Consider the following 15,547-nt stretch of genomic DNA (forward strand, 5'->3'; position numbering starts at 1 on the left):
AAAATTTAGTTTTCAAACTATTGGTTGGTAACTTATAATATTGACTGGGAAGCTTATTATATAATTTCATCCCCATGACAGAAAAATTTGTACTAGTTTTATGTAATCTACAGTATGGAATATTAATTTGTTCACTATTTCTAATTTCATGATCATGTATATTGGCTACTAAAGAATACTTGTCAATATTATGTCGAGTGTATAGGACTAGTCGTATATAGTTTTGTGTTACCTGAATTACGTAATTCTTATACTTAGAATCTGTCTTTGGACGTGACAGCGTGATTATCAGGTTGTGTGACATTCGATAGTAATTATTCATTCGCTTTCATACTTCAAAAACAGCATATCGTTTCCTTGCGAAAGGTTGTTATTAAATGATACTTCAAAGTAGTACACAGAATAATTTCTGAACAAGGTAACCTAAGTATAGTTTGAAATATGTAGGTTGCAGATAAAACTTGTTTTTACGTAATGGTCCCGTTAATGCTTTTGTTAGAAAAGTATCATACGAGTCACTGTAAGTAATGTTCTAACAATAACATACATGGAATGGAATGGCATTTTTGGAGGCGGTACTACGAGCCAGCACTGCAATCTTTCACGATCTGTCGTGGCCAACTCTCAAGCTAGGCGCATTCCCAAACCCATACCAGCTGATCAGGGGCGGATGCAAGGGGGGGGGATTAAGGGGATATATCCCCTCCCGAAATTTTGAGAAACATACGAAACAAGAAACAAAAATAATATTAATTTTAATTCGTGAATGTACATAGGAATTAGAGAGTTTTCCACGTAAATTCTCTTTGCTAAAGTGTTAAATTCCAAGAACTGCAGGGAGACAAACACAACCTTCTTACTTCAAGACAGAGAGTTATGAAGAGTATTTGAGGCTTTTAATTTTCCTTCCCTTCTTAGACTATTCCATTAATCAGCTCAAGGACAGGTTTTTAAATCATAAGTGAATCCTAAAGTCCATACAAACTTTGCTGCCTAAAAACATAGTGCGAGCATCAGATGAAGATTTAGAAACTGCTGTTGAGGCTGTCAGTGGCCCAATGATGTTGATGCATCACCAGAGTCTTTCTTCAATGAATTTAAGATGTGGAGAAGAAATTTCCTTGATCAGAAAAATCTTCACCTAATAACTACTGATTTTATACCATCTTAGAACAGGTGCAATGAAATTGCTTTTCCCTGCACTCACAAGGCGCTGAAACTTTTATGCACATTGCCTGAAACTACAGCAACACCACAACGGTCGTTCTCAACATTGCGGTATTTGAAGACTTACTTGAGGAGCACGATGGGAGCAGACAGAATAAATGGACTGGCCTTGATGTATATATATATATATATATATATGTATATATATATATAAATGTAGAAGTAAAAGCTCATGAAGTACCGGATGAAATGTCTAAGAAGACTCGTCGCCTTCTTCTGTAAATGTCATTCTTTTTATATTGCAGTCATTGTAAATGTTAAAATTAAAAAATTATGGTTTATTTAACAACGCTCGCAATTACCGTGGTTATATCAGTGTCGCCGGTGTGCCGCAATTTTTTTCCCTCGGGACTTCTTTTACATGCCAGTAAATCGACTGATATGAGGCCTGTCGCATTTAAACACACTTAAATGCCATCGAGCTGGGTTGGGGTAGAACCCGCAACTTCGAACATAGAAGGCTGTACAGACTACGCTACTCAGGCCAACTTCTAAATGTTTGTGACTCGGAAACAGATTGTGAATATATAAACTTATTTCTTATTACTCCATTTTTACTATCTCCTCAAATCCCTCCCCGAAAAAAATTCTGCGTCCGCCCCTGCAGCTGACTACCCTAATGTTCGCTGCGTATCCAAGTATCGAGCAGGCAACTCCCCTCGCGTTTAGGCCATTCTTCTCAGTGCGTCGCCAGCCGGGGAATGCTATGGAATGATGACGTTATGGAGAAATGGTGACGAATTGATGTGGTTGTTTAATATAGGGAAAAGAGAGCGCCCCGACAAAATCACCTTCGATCTTGTCCGGCACAAGTATCGCTATAGATTTCAATGAAAAATTCCAGGTCTGAGTTTCAACTACTCTGTTATTTAGTGTCGATGGAATTGGTGACAGAGAGATGGTATTTCCCTAGATAAGGTCACAAATGGCCATAGATTACCTGGCATTCACGTTACAGTTAGGGAAAAACAACAAGATAAACAGTCCAATCGGGAATTGAACTCACACCCTAGCACAATGATGTCAACTGATGCCTTAGGAGCAAGCGCGCGCTTTGGAGCCTAGGAGAGCCTGAGCGCTTTACAGCGGAAAGGAAAGAGACAGACGAAAGAGGTAGTATATGCCGCTTGGTCGAGCTATATACAGGGATTGCCAGCACTGATTCAATGGATAAAGGGAAGAGAACTTATTAAAACTGTAGCCTATCCATGTTAATTTTTAGATTTGTCTGAGAAGTATAAGTGTATTATAAGAATGTAAGTTTTAATTTTAACTTCATTTTTCACAAGTTTGCTTTTTTATTCAAACGGAATATTCTCTCAACTCTTTTACAGAAAAGTTAAATTTTCAGATGTTTGTTTAGTAGCCTTACAGGTACTGAAACAATGTTTTGTAAATCTAATACATCGTAAATACGTATTACTGAAGATAATGTACCGGTATTAAAATGTTTGAAAATATTCACATGGAAAATGTTTGTAAGGAAATGAATTAACAAAGCAATCAATACTGTTACATCACAAACAAAACATATGTGCCTATGTGTTGGTACAACATCAGGTCTATAGCTGCAGCAGATTTCCAGATAATTTAATATTCTGATAACAGAAAGTTGCGTACCAATATCACCTAAAAGCATAATACGATAAGAGTTTTATTAAGTAACATTAGTTACAGTTAAAACATATACCTAGACAACTTTGCTTTGTACTATAATATTGTTTTAATTACTTTTATAAGGCAAAAGATACCATCAACATCAATTTAAACTTATCATGTCATACTCAGTGTCTTTCTTTGGGATAACATTTTCTTTATGAATGGTGTGTTTAATTCACTTAGTACAGTATAGTTGTAGGTATTATGGAATTTGTGTGAATATTCCTTCTTTATTCTTTGTTATGTTATTAACGTTTAAAACACAACTGCAATATTAGGCTAAGAAATAGGTGTTAGTACTTTTGTTTTACAGACAATATAGAAAATAACAAACAGAAAGAAGCCATATAAAAATAACGACATAAAATTTCACGTTCCGTTTGAAGTTTGTGCACCACTGTTTTCTTAATCCAACAGGCTGCTTATTTCTCGTTCCACACTTAGCGCTTAATGCCCGCGCACGACTTCAAGGTCAGAAAAATGCGCTTGCTTTGACATCACTGTCCTAGCACAATCCGAATCAGGTACTGCATTCTGAGCTACACCGCCCAGTAACTATTTAGGAGTTCTGAAAAAAATCACCTTCGCACGGACATTTGTACAGAAAAACAGACAGCTTTCCGAAACTGTTCTTTTTCGATATATAGAGCTGGAAACAGCCATTTACATGACATGACAATCTTAAGAAAAAAGTAGATGTATAATCAAAAACTTCGACTGTAAAAACGATGTAAAAAGAAAATTACATTAAATTATCAGCTTTGTTTAACAGCATTACTGAATGAGGAGAATTCAAATAATTGAAAGTAATTGCGATATTGGTCCCGCGCCGTGGCGTTATGGTATGAGGCGTCTTGCCTAGGACTCGCGTTACGGAATGCACGCTGGTTTGAGTCCTCATGGGGGAATAAATTCTCTCATGAAATTTCGGCCATGTATAGAACCGGTGTACTTGGGGAGCTACGATAGGTAGCGAAATCCGATTGCGAAAGCAAGCTATAACGGCTGGGGAGGATCATTGTGCTAACAACACGATACTTCCATTCTGGTTGGATGTTCGTCCACCTCTGCTTCGGCATTTGAACGTGTGACCAGCAGCTGGCTGGTCAGTCTGGGCCCTTCATGGGCTGTGACGCCACGGATTATTATTAATTGCTATATTGTAACAGATTACACCAGCGGTGGCAAAAATGTAATCGTGCGCCGAGCCACTGTATAACCTGCAACGTGCATAGCACCTATGGAGGGAGGCGGACACCCGAAGGGGAAGTGAAGCAACTGCCTGACTAATTAACGGATTTTCATTTTCCTTATGTCAAGCACTTAAATATAATTTTATACAATACAAGGCTACAAAGTAATGTTTAGTACGTGTAACGAAGAAAGAAATGAACAATAAATGAACAATATCACGACCTAAAATTAACTGTCTTCAGAATGTCTCTGCGACAAAGTTTCAAAATCAGGAATTATGTCACTTACTGCCGGTCGTAGTTGATCACGAAGGTATTCTGTCAGTCGTGATCTAAATGTGGTTTTTACTATTTTAATTGTTCAAAATAATTTTTTCACAACGTAAGTTGTAGCGAACATGGGTTCAACAGAGCAAGCGAAAGAACGATATTTATTTTTTGGCAAAGATTTGAAAGTTCAAAATTTGTCAAGTCCTTACATCTAGCTTTCATTTGACATCACATAGTAAATCAGTGACTTCAAATTGAAGATCTAACAGCATTATTCGTACATCTGCTGAAAAAGGGTCGACGTACAGAGATGATGATGATGATGATGATGATGATGATAATGATAACAACAACAATAACACTTAACCTTTTAATATTTCATCAGTAACATGTAGTATAATGCCGTTTTATGTCATGCAACCGTTTTCCTCGTAATACTTGCGAGCAAATCTTACATTTAATATTCTCATCATATTGACAGCAAAAAAATGCGTCCTCCCGTCCTACTTGGAACTTTCGTACATGGTTTCGAGAGAGACATATGCCACTCGCAGGTCAGAGACAAATACAAATGGAACGGAGTTTGACTCCAGTGAGTGAGAGGGTGGGGGTTGGCGGAGGTTAGAAGCAAGCGAAATGCACAGCTATCACTGCAAGCCACAATGTCTCGCGAGTCACGTTCTCGCAACGGCTGGATTATAGATCACATCAATCCATTGAAGTAAATATTCTCTATCTCGCTTGCGGTGTCTGAGTGAGCAGTTCTTCAGCCTGTCACGCTGGCGGTCAGCTTCGTAAAATAACTAGCTAAAAAAAATTTACGCTAATTTTGTTGTTATTCAGTATCTAAAAGTCAATTTATTCGAAAATTGTCCACCGAAAATATAATAATTTTTGTAAAAATCATTAGATTGAAATCAACAAAAGTAAAGAAAGATTTTGTCCTGAGTGGAACTTGGTAAATTTCTCGTGATTTTTATTAAATTATGTTGAGTAACTTGACAAATGATGTGATACGTCTCCCAACAAAAGAACATATTTTCTGGATAGCAATTAATTATTTTGTGTAATGTAATTATTTATACTGTTTTACCACATCCCGGAGAATATAATTGTCACTAAATCCTCTTAGCTTCAGTTAGGACTACAAAAATGATAGGCTGCTCTTTCCGAAAGGATTAGGTGCCACTAGTCTTAACCACCCATTGCTGTAGTCCGGGTCAGCTTACTTCACATCCTAAAGGCGAAACCTGACCATTTTTCCCCATTAATACATATATTAATGGATTGTGGTGAATTTCTACTTTGCAGGTTGAATTTTCTTTTGCCAACTTCGTTTCGAATTTCGATACTGACAAATACTACAAATGGTAGTGATTTTGTAACTAGTATGTTGGCAGCTGAGACAAATATCGACAATAATCGTCGGTACTGGAGTTTCATGAAATTGAAATTGTACTAGATTTCTGAGCCTGTTACTGAAAGCTAGTGAAATTTGAACATGCAAATAATTAATTAATATCAGTATTGATATTAATACATAATACTTACTTACTTACTGGCTCTTAAGGAACCCGAAAGTTCATTGCCGCCCTCACATAAGCTCGCCATTGGTCCCTATCCTGAGCAAGATTAATCCAGTCGCTATCATCATATCTCACCTCCCTCAAATACACTTTAATATTATCTTTCCATCTATGTCTCGACCTCCCTCAAGGTCTTCTTCCCTCCGGCCTCTAAACTAACACTCTATATGCATTTCTGGATTCGCCCATACGTGCTACATGCCCTGCCCATCTCAAACGTCTGGATTTAATGTTCCTAATTGTCAGGTGAAGAATACAATGCGTGCAGTTCTGTGTTGTGTAACTTTCTCCATTCTCTTGTAACTTCATCCCTCTTAGCCCCAAATATTTTCCTATGCACCTTATTCTCAAACACCCTTAACCTATGTTCTCCTCTCAAAGTGAGAGTCCAAGATTCACAACGTAAAGAACAACCGGTAATATAACTGCTTTATAAATTCAAACATTCAGATTTTTTGACAACAGACTGGATGATAAAATTAATATGTAGTTATTTTATGTGTTGCGTTGTGGTTATAATTCAAGACTATAGTCAGGGAAGTTTTCGGAGTTAGTACTAATAATTACATGTGTTCAAACAAAATACATTTTTAGGTTAGGTCTCGTGAGTCAGTTGTTTAGTCAAACCAAACCAATGAATTTCGTATTGCCAGACAAAATACTTGACATGTTGATGCCATTCTCATATAGGTTGCCTACGAAAATATGTTACAAATTATTGAATTATTTAGAATAATCTTCCAACAAAGTACGGTAAGTAAATAAGTCATTTAGTAGGAAGGATTGTGTGATATCTGGTAACAGTTGGCAACACTGACAAGACGGCAATATTTGCTGGTGAGGAACTTTTCTTATGTGACCCTCACTATGTAAAACATATCACTTCTTTCCTCTCTAATCGTTGGCTTTAGCTTTTGAACCGAGCGACAGTAACGTGTCTGCGTTTTGTACTATCACCTACAGAGGTGATTGTACAAGAGGTTTCCAAGAACTCTGTTTTCATGGTTCTTTATGCCTAACACGAAAACCGCTGCACGACATCCGTCAAGGCCCATCTTTATCTGATAAGTGAAGGTCAGAAGATACGACTAGACATATAATTATGGAGGCGTGGAATGGAGAAACAAGTTACTGAAGGATTTTTTCTGTTCCATTCAAGTACTTCCAAGAACTCCTGTAAAAGCCCAAAAAGCAGCATCAGCCTTTTTGATGCTGTCTACAATGTGAATTTTCCGTTTCAGATGAGCATCTAGAATTACTTCCAATCGCTTAACTCAGCGTTCCTCAAACTATGATCCGCGGACCACCTGTGGTCCCCGAGGTCTGCTCTTGTGGTCCTTCAAAAAGTACAGAAGAAAAAAATAAAATTCGAACGAATTGCGTATCACACTATAGCTGAAAATCTCAGAGTTAAGAAATGACACATGGCAACCACCTTTCACTTTTTCTCCCAGTACTGACATTTTATGAAATTTATTACCCAATCGACTTCCCACTCTACTCTCAGCAACAAAAGAGGTATTTAAAGCACTATGAACGTGGTGTTTCTCGCCATTTTTTTCCTGCACATCAGCTGCTGACATGTGGCTAAGTACATTGGCATATCTTCGAAATGTATTCTAAAAAATAAACGAACTAAATCTCTCTGTACAAGGTAATTCTTTGACTATTCTCAATGCCCATGAGAAAATAGTGTTCCAGAGGAAACTTGGTTTGTGGGTCAGTTCCGTAAAACAGAGGATTTGTTCACTATTTCCAACCCTAGAGTCTTTTTGGTTGAAAATTATTTCATTTTTGGAAAAGAATTATGCATTGACTTATGTTCGCATCTCGAAACTCTAAGGTCATAATTTGAAACTTATCTTCCAAGTAAATATGACGAATTTTCATGGGTTCGTGACCCTTTCCATTGCGATATTGAAAATAACAAACTTTCATTGAGTGAAAGAGAACAGTTAATTGAACTGTCGAATGACACCGGACTTAAAACGAAATTCCAAGCTGAATGTAAGGTTAATTTCTGGACCTTATAACAAGTGAAAAGAGAATATAGTGAACTGTACAATTTATTTATTTATTTATGTATGTATTTATTTATTTATTTATTTATTCTGGTGTAGATAAGGCCATCAGACGTTCTCTTCCACAACACCAGGAATACAAATACAATAATATAGAAAAACAGTGAAAAAAACACTATATACAAAATAAAGCTACACAAAAAATAAAGAGATGGAACAAAAAAAAACACTATAAACAAAGTAAAGCCACACAATAGTAATATGCGTTACAAGAGCGGTATGTTGACGTTTTCATGTTCGAGGAAAAGATTGAAAAAGCGAAATGTAGTTGAGCTTTTTTAATTTCCGAGAACATGAAAACAAACATACCGCTCGTGTATCGTACATTATTTTGTGCGAAGATCGTTTATTACATACCTGAAAGAGGAATTTCTAATTAGTTGCAATGAAATCTCCATCTTGGTTTCTGTTCAATGACGGCAACTTTGGAAAACAAATATATCTATCTTCAACATTGTTCCTATAAAATGTTTTCTGTGTTTACTATACTGCAGCAGGCCGTGATATACGTCTGTCTTTTTTTCCCCCCAGTCTATGATAAGTCTGGAATCTTGTTGATTTTTTCACGGCTTCCTTAATGTTACTTGCATTACAAATGCAGTAACTTTTGTGGTGTTGTAGAGTTTAGTTAATTTTTGCAAATATTTAAAAACAATAATTAACAGTGCAATTTAGGTGAAATTGCAGTGGTAAGTTTCCAATTTATAATTATTACTATATTGAACGTCTTTAAAAATAATATGTTAAAAGCCTAAAGCAGTAAAATGAATATGACGCTTAAGCGGTAAGAATAGGAAAATTGTTATGTGTGTTACGTTGGGAATACTAAATGTGGTATTTCACACTTACCCCGTATTGGTTTTGTGCGGAAAGCAAGCAAATACGCACGATCTCGCACAAAAAATACACAGGTTGCAGTCACACGAACTTTAAATGAGTGATTAAGTATCATAATTAATTGTATCCTAACTAATTAACTAACATAAACAAGAAACTTGCAATTATAATCTAGATTAAAAAAGAAAAAGAAAAAAAAACCACAAATCAATACTTCTAGCAATACCTCAAAACATTAACTAAGACAAAATTTTCCAATTTAATTTTGAATTGTGATAAAGTCCGGCAGTCCCTGACGTCTTTGAATTGTGATAAAGTCCGGCAGTCCTTGACGTCATTAGGTAACGAATTCCAGAGGCGAGGTATTTCTACAGTATAGGAAGTTGAGTATAAAGACGTTCTATGATGAGGGATAGAAAGAAGTGCTTGATGTCGGTTTCGAAGAGTTGTAAGAAATTGAAAGCGCGATAACAGATAATTCGGAGTAGAAGTATGCATGATTCTAAACAGAAGAGACAGTGAATGTATTGTTATTCGTTCCTTCAGACGCACCCATGAAAATAACTGGAGGGAAGGTGTTATATGGTCAAATTTACGAGCATTGCAGATGAATCGTATGCACACATTATGAACACGTTGTAGTCTCTCAGCTAAGAGTGAACTTACATTAGTTAGCAAGGAATCGCAATAATCAAAATGGGGCATTACAAGCGTCTGAATAAGATTCTTTTTTTGACTAAGTGGTAGAAATGCTTTCATATGGTACAATGGTGCTTTACAGATTGTAATTCAGTTTGATTTTACGTATCTGTGTGAGAAAGGGTTTTAATCATTAACTCTAATAAAAACTAAGTACCGAAATCGACTCGATGTATGTGACGATCTCCGATTTAAGCTTACCAGCATACATCCAAATATAGAACAACTGTGCAAGAATCGGCAGGCTCATCCATCTCATTAATGTGAGTACCAACATTTATTTATTTTGTTTAGTGAATAAGTTAAGGATTATCCAATCTCTAATAGCCTTGATTTATTAAAAAGGAAAATGAATTTTTTCTATTAACATTAATTTAATTAGTTAATACTAATATAAAATTAAATGAATTGAATTAATTTTAATTAATTAATTTTGTTTTAAAATATAAATATACTGGTATTAAAATATAGGCCTACTACAAAAATGGTAAATTTGCTTTCGAAGGGAACAAGAGTAAGGTGGTCCGCGGAACTGTTCTGACTGAAAAAAGTGCTCCCCACTTCAAAAAAGTTTGAGAAACTCTGGCTTTACTGATTTGTTTAATAATAGCCCTTACTAATGAGAGAAACTCGAGGTGTATTTCTAAGTTTTCTTTTCTTCGTAACAAGACTATTTCAGTTTCACTCTAGCATATGCTTAATCGTTTTCTTACACAAGATGTTCGAAGTTTGCCCAAGGTTACATTCCGTAGCTAAAACAGCGCGCTGACTTGACGCGTAAGAATTAATAAGTCGATGCATCCTGAATACATTAACCAAACTTAAAATAGGATTGAGTTTTTATAAAAAATTCGTCAAAAAATCAATTTTCTGTCTTTTATACAAAAATATCCCTTATGCACTTAGGAAGTTGATAGTGGTAGGTTTCTTGCCTCTACGTCTTCTTTGAGGTCCAGGAGAAATTTTCATACAGGCCTGCTCCATAAATCAGTATTTTATCTCTTTTCACAAATTTTCCTTTCTCTCGAGAACTAACTGTTTTATTTAATAAAGATTATTATTTTCATTTGTCCTGCAGAATATATCTATTATGGTAACAATTAATATTAGAGTAGAAAAATTCGCTCCGTCGCCGGGAATCGAACCCGGGTGGTTGGTTCTACGTATCAAGCTCTCTCACCATCGAGCTACGCCAAGTCCAATCCACAGCACCGGATCGAACTCCCCTCCTCCAGTGTTTTTCCCTTTGTGGCCTGACTCCAAGTTGGGCACGTATGTTGACATTTTATTAAGTCAACTGCCATTAAACAAGGAGCGCACTCAGTTGAGTGACTTGGTGGCCGGGGTTCCACAGTAATGTGCACAGTAATCTGTACAGAAATATGCACTGTTGCTAGAGGAACTTACAAAAGATTATTATTTTTATTGGTCTTACAGAATATATCTCTTATGGTAACAATTCTGTAGTGCTCGGGAAAAGTGACACAAGTCAGTTTCCACAAAACTTTTTTGATAATTTATTGACAACTTACGGGACATCTGTTCCCTTGGAAAGAAATACATAGGTATTCCTCCCATTACAATAATTCATACAGAAAAAAATCAAATCGACATAAACCAGTTTAAGTTGTCAATAAATTATCAAAAATGGTTTGTGTAAACTGACTTATGTCACTTTTCCCAAGCACTGCAGAATTAATATTAGAGGAAGTTTTCTCCTCTAATATTAATAATTTTTTTATGTTCAAAATGTTCAATACGCATGCAGTTTTAAAGAAATTGAATTAAAATATTGGTACGTGTCCATGTATATATTATCTGAGATCAAACGATGAGAAATGTTAAATATGCTGATAATTAAGAGCTACAAATGATTATATACATATATAAATAAATAAGTTATGAATAAAATAATTGTCTGACTTTTTTAATTTATTGTGCGTAAACTACTCTAGATATCATGAACTTTTCAACGTTAAAAATTGCCCGTAAATAATTTTTTTCATACGGATCCTGATTTACGGGCAATAGTTTAACATTGAGGAATCCATTATATCTAGGCTAGTTTACGCATAATAAATTAAAAGAGAACCATATTTTGTATTTACTTAATGATTCCCAGACGTAATGTCCATACGATAGATTGTCCATAAAATTTAGTTCACACCAGAAATATCCCTGTTGAAATGTCTGTAATCATAATGTTTATTTGTTACAATGTCTGTTATGAAATCTGTAGAATAATACATACAACATTTTATGCTATATGAATCCTATAGTTACGCTTTGTTGTGAATGTTCTTTTTGGGAATATGTTTCAATATGTAATTTTGTTAAAAGTTTTAAATTGAGTGTAGGATGGCAGAACAGCCAGAAGTTATGCTGTCGCAAAAGGCTAAATCCCTTCTTTCTTATTTGGTTTTTTAGCACCACTATGGCTTCAATAAGGATAGAACTAAAATTTAATGAATATGCATCCAGCTCAGGATTTGTAATGCTTGACCACCAACATTAACCTCGACCATGTTGAAATCATAAGACATGATAAGAACAAACGTTTGCATGGCCCTGATAGAGCCGGAATACGACTTAAACGCATATTAAATCGTGTTAAAATATACAATAACAAGAACTGAAGTCAACGAATCTCCTTAATTGCTATTAGCTATAAATAATACAGGGACATCATTTTATTTTTACTTCAATTTTTATTGTACCTGAGTTTTTAATGTACTTCACTCCCACCCCTTCAATTGTCTTCCACACAGATCCAAGACCGCATATACAGTCATAGTAGCCACAGTACGTTCCAAAAATATGTTCGCATTTTCCAGTGACGAAAGAGCTTTCAATATTGAATCATTTTCGCACAGGTACTGTCGTCCATTTGCCTACGTCGTATCCCGGTTTCCCCAACCAGCTTTTATTCGCCAGCTAGTGGCTGGGCTGTCTTAGCTCTTTTCTGAGAACATTAATTTCTGTTAGGAATTGGACGTCTACGTAATATTATACAACTGTTTAAAATAACTTAAATAAAAGGGCCTCGTTAAGTAATTAACTGTCACGTGAGTTCCCTCCTTTCTACGACCCTACGACATAACCACTTGGACGGATAGTAGATAGCATGTCTGAGTAATTTTATCTTTTCGGGCAGAAGTGAAGATTGAATTTACAGTACGTAAGAGACTCTTTTATAGAGTAGGTACAGAATATTATTTCAACATGAGTTACTAGTACGAAGAACTGGTAATTGGAATTAAGTACAATATGCTATAGTGCGATAATATGCACATTAGAACTGAAGCCTGTATCGAAATGTGTTTAATATCCATATTATGATTATTTTTCAATTTAACTTCATTCTCTATATTGTACGCTAATGTGTTGTAGACAGTGTAATATACACTGCATAATGAATACGTCCACATGGACAGCTCAGTTCGTGAGTAAAAACACTCATTGTTAATACTGTACTGTATTTTGATTAAACAAAAACCTAATGAAAATGATTAAACTCAAAAGCGCAATATTTCCTAGTTTACATAAATGGATGAACTACTTTTCTTCCCTCCTATACCTAGTAAAGTGATTTGTTTGTATATTACGTCAGTATCATCGAACTCCAGTCGTGGAAGGGGATAGCAAACGGCGTTGATCCAGAGGTATAGGCAAGTTAATATTAAAAATGTTAGTAAAAATAAAATGATGTCCCTGTATTATTTTCCATTTTATTAATTTTTGTATCCATGACATTTTGGTGCTAAAATTATTTGCATTTTTGGACCTTTTAGAATTCTAAATTTCCAGTCTCTAATGGCTTTTGTGCAGTCACTGAGCACGGCCGCTCCTTCGCAGTGTAACAGCTCACCGGAAAGATACGTCGGAATGACGTAGGCCAGGTATAGATAGAGGATAGTACACGCAGCTATCTGGTGTAGTGTCTATTATCAGTAGCTATTTAACTTTGCATATATACGGCTTACATAATGGAGGAATCTAAAAGGCTTATTTTTTCACAGCAGCTGGAGTCAATACTTATCTGCCACAAAAGTTTGAAAAAAAGAGGAAAACATGATATAATGCGTCATTATTAGTCCACACATACAGATACGATGGTTTTGTTGGTGAAGATCGAAGTAAAAAGTTTCAGGAGTTCAAAGTTGCATTATTACATGAGGTAGGGTACGTTAGAATGTATTAATCTTCAACAATTTAAATATCTCTCTTCAGGGAAAAGGCCAGATCATTGTTGATATGTTGAATAAATTACGAGGTTTCAGTCATAAACTTACCCTTTTCGTAAGTCAGTTTCGGGAAGGTAATATGGCTCACTTTCCAACGATAGAAACTCCTCGTGATGAAGCCATGTTAAACGATTATGTACAAATACTAATTGAAATTCAAAATGAATTTAATTCTAGGTTCCAAGATCTTATCCCAATTGGAAAGAATTTTAAATTTAACATAATAAATTCAACACCAGGTGAAACAGTTTCGTAAGATTTACAGCTTGAATTTACTGATCTTCAATGTGGCCTAAGAGCTAAAGACCGTTTGAATAATACTACTAGTCTGGTTGAGTTTTAAAAGACTAAACCTCAGCAATAATATCCAAGACTTCACAAGCTGGCTGTAAAAATGATTGCTATTTTTGGCTCAACATTCATATTTGTGAGCAACTGTTTTCTATTATCAACTTTAATAAAGGCAGACATCGAACATCTGTAACTGATGTTTCATTACGATCAGTACTGTTTCTTTCAGCTGCCAACAGCGAAAAACCGCGTTTTGATGTACTGATAAATAAGAATATAACAAAATAATATTTTATATTTAAGTAGCTATAGAGTTTCTTTTATTTCTGTAAAATAAATATTTCTTTATTAATTAATAATAGTCCAAGATAGTTTTGTAAACACTGAACGGGAATTCATTTCATGAACACTCGCACTAGTATTTTTGTATACATTTTGTACGAGATCATCCCTTCTTCCAGTCCACCCTTATACAGAGCGCGCCAATATCTGTATCCCGCTCTCGAGCTGTGAACCGACTCGGAGAGCGCAAACCTTGTTCAAGCCTCTATGTTGTCATCTAATAAAATTGTAATTTTATATTAAAGGAGCTGATTTCTTGTTAGCACTTTCCAAACGGTGTCCGTACAGTTCATTAAAAATATGGCCGGTTGAACGAAGCCCGTGTACCTTACGTGCCGGCAATTGTGATCTATTGTAATAAAACAGAACTTAACCGACACGTACTTCGTTCATGTCTCACATTTAGTTCGCCTTCTTTCCACAACAGTGTGTTCTCACCAGTCGGTATTAAACGTAACACTAGTTTCCGCCTCTAGGTGGTCTAAGGTGTCATGCATCATAGAAACAACAGAAATAGCGTGTTCTTTTTATCACTTAGAATTTTTGCGGCAACTTTACTTACTAATTGCAATAGATTGTGACCAAGAAAGTCAGTTTAAAAATTTATTAAACAAACTTTAGCATTCCTCGTATCAAAACAGTGTTCTTTCTGTGCGATACATTGTTTCATTCTACGCAAAACAATGTTTTCTTGCAATCAGTATCTATTAATATACTGTATTCTTTCGTAAAATTTATCGCGAAATTTAAGCAATTTATACTGGTGGGATTGATTTAAAAGATATTATGATATTCGAACGTACTTTCATATAATCATTTTATGAATTATAAAAAGGAAGTTATTGCAATAATTTAAAAATAATTCGGTTTCGAGATTTTTGCGGAAAAATACGCTTTCAACAACACGGATACTCAAGCAAATGTTTTATGCTTTCTAGCTGTGGGCAGCATTTTTCTCGTAAATATATTTTGTTCTTATTCATTACGCCAGTCAGTTTATTCGGAAATAATACAGTGTACCTACCATATTAATGTTAATATGAAATTAATCCTTCTTCATGTGTGTCATTTTTAAATTGGAGTAATAAATGTAGAAAATATTGTAATGTGAGCGCATT

This window comes from Periplaneta americana, chromosome 1 (genome assembly GCF_040183065.1).
Source record: "Periplaneta americana isolate PAMFEO1 chromosome 1, P.americana_PAMFEO1_priV1, whole genome shotgun sequence".
NCBI classification, from domain to species: domain Eukaryota; kingdom Metazoa; phylum Arthropoda; class Insecta; order Blattodea; family Blattidae; genus Periplaneta; species Periplaneta americana.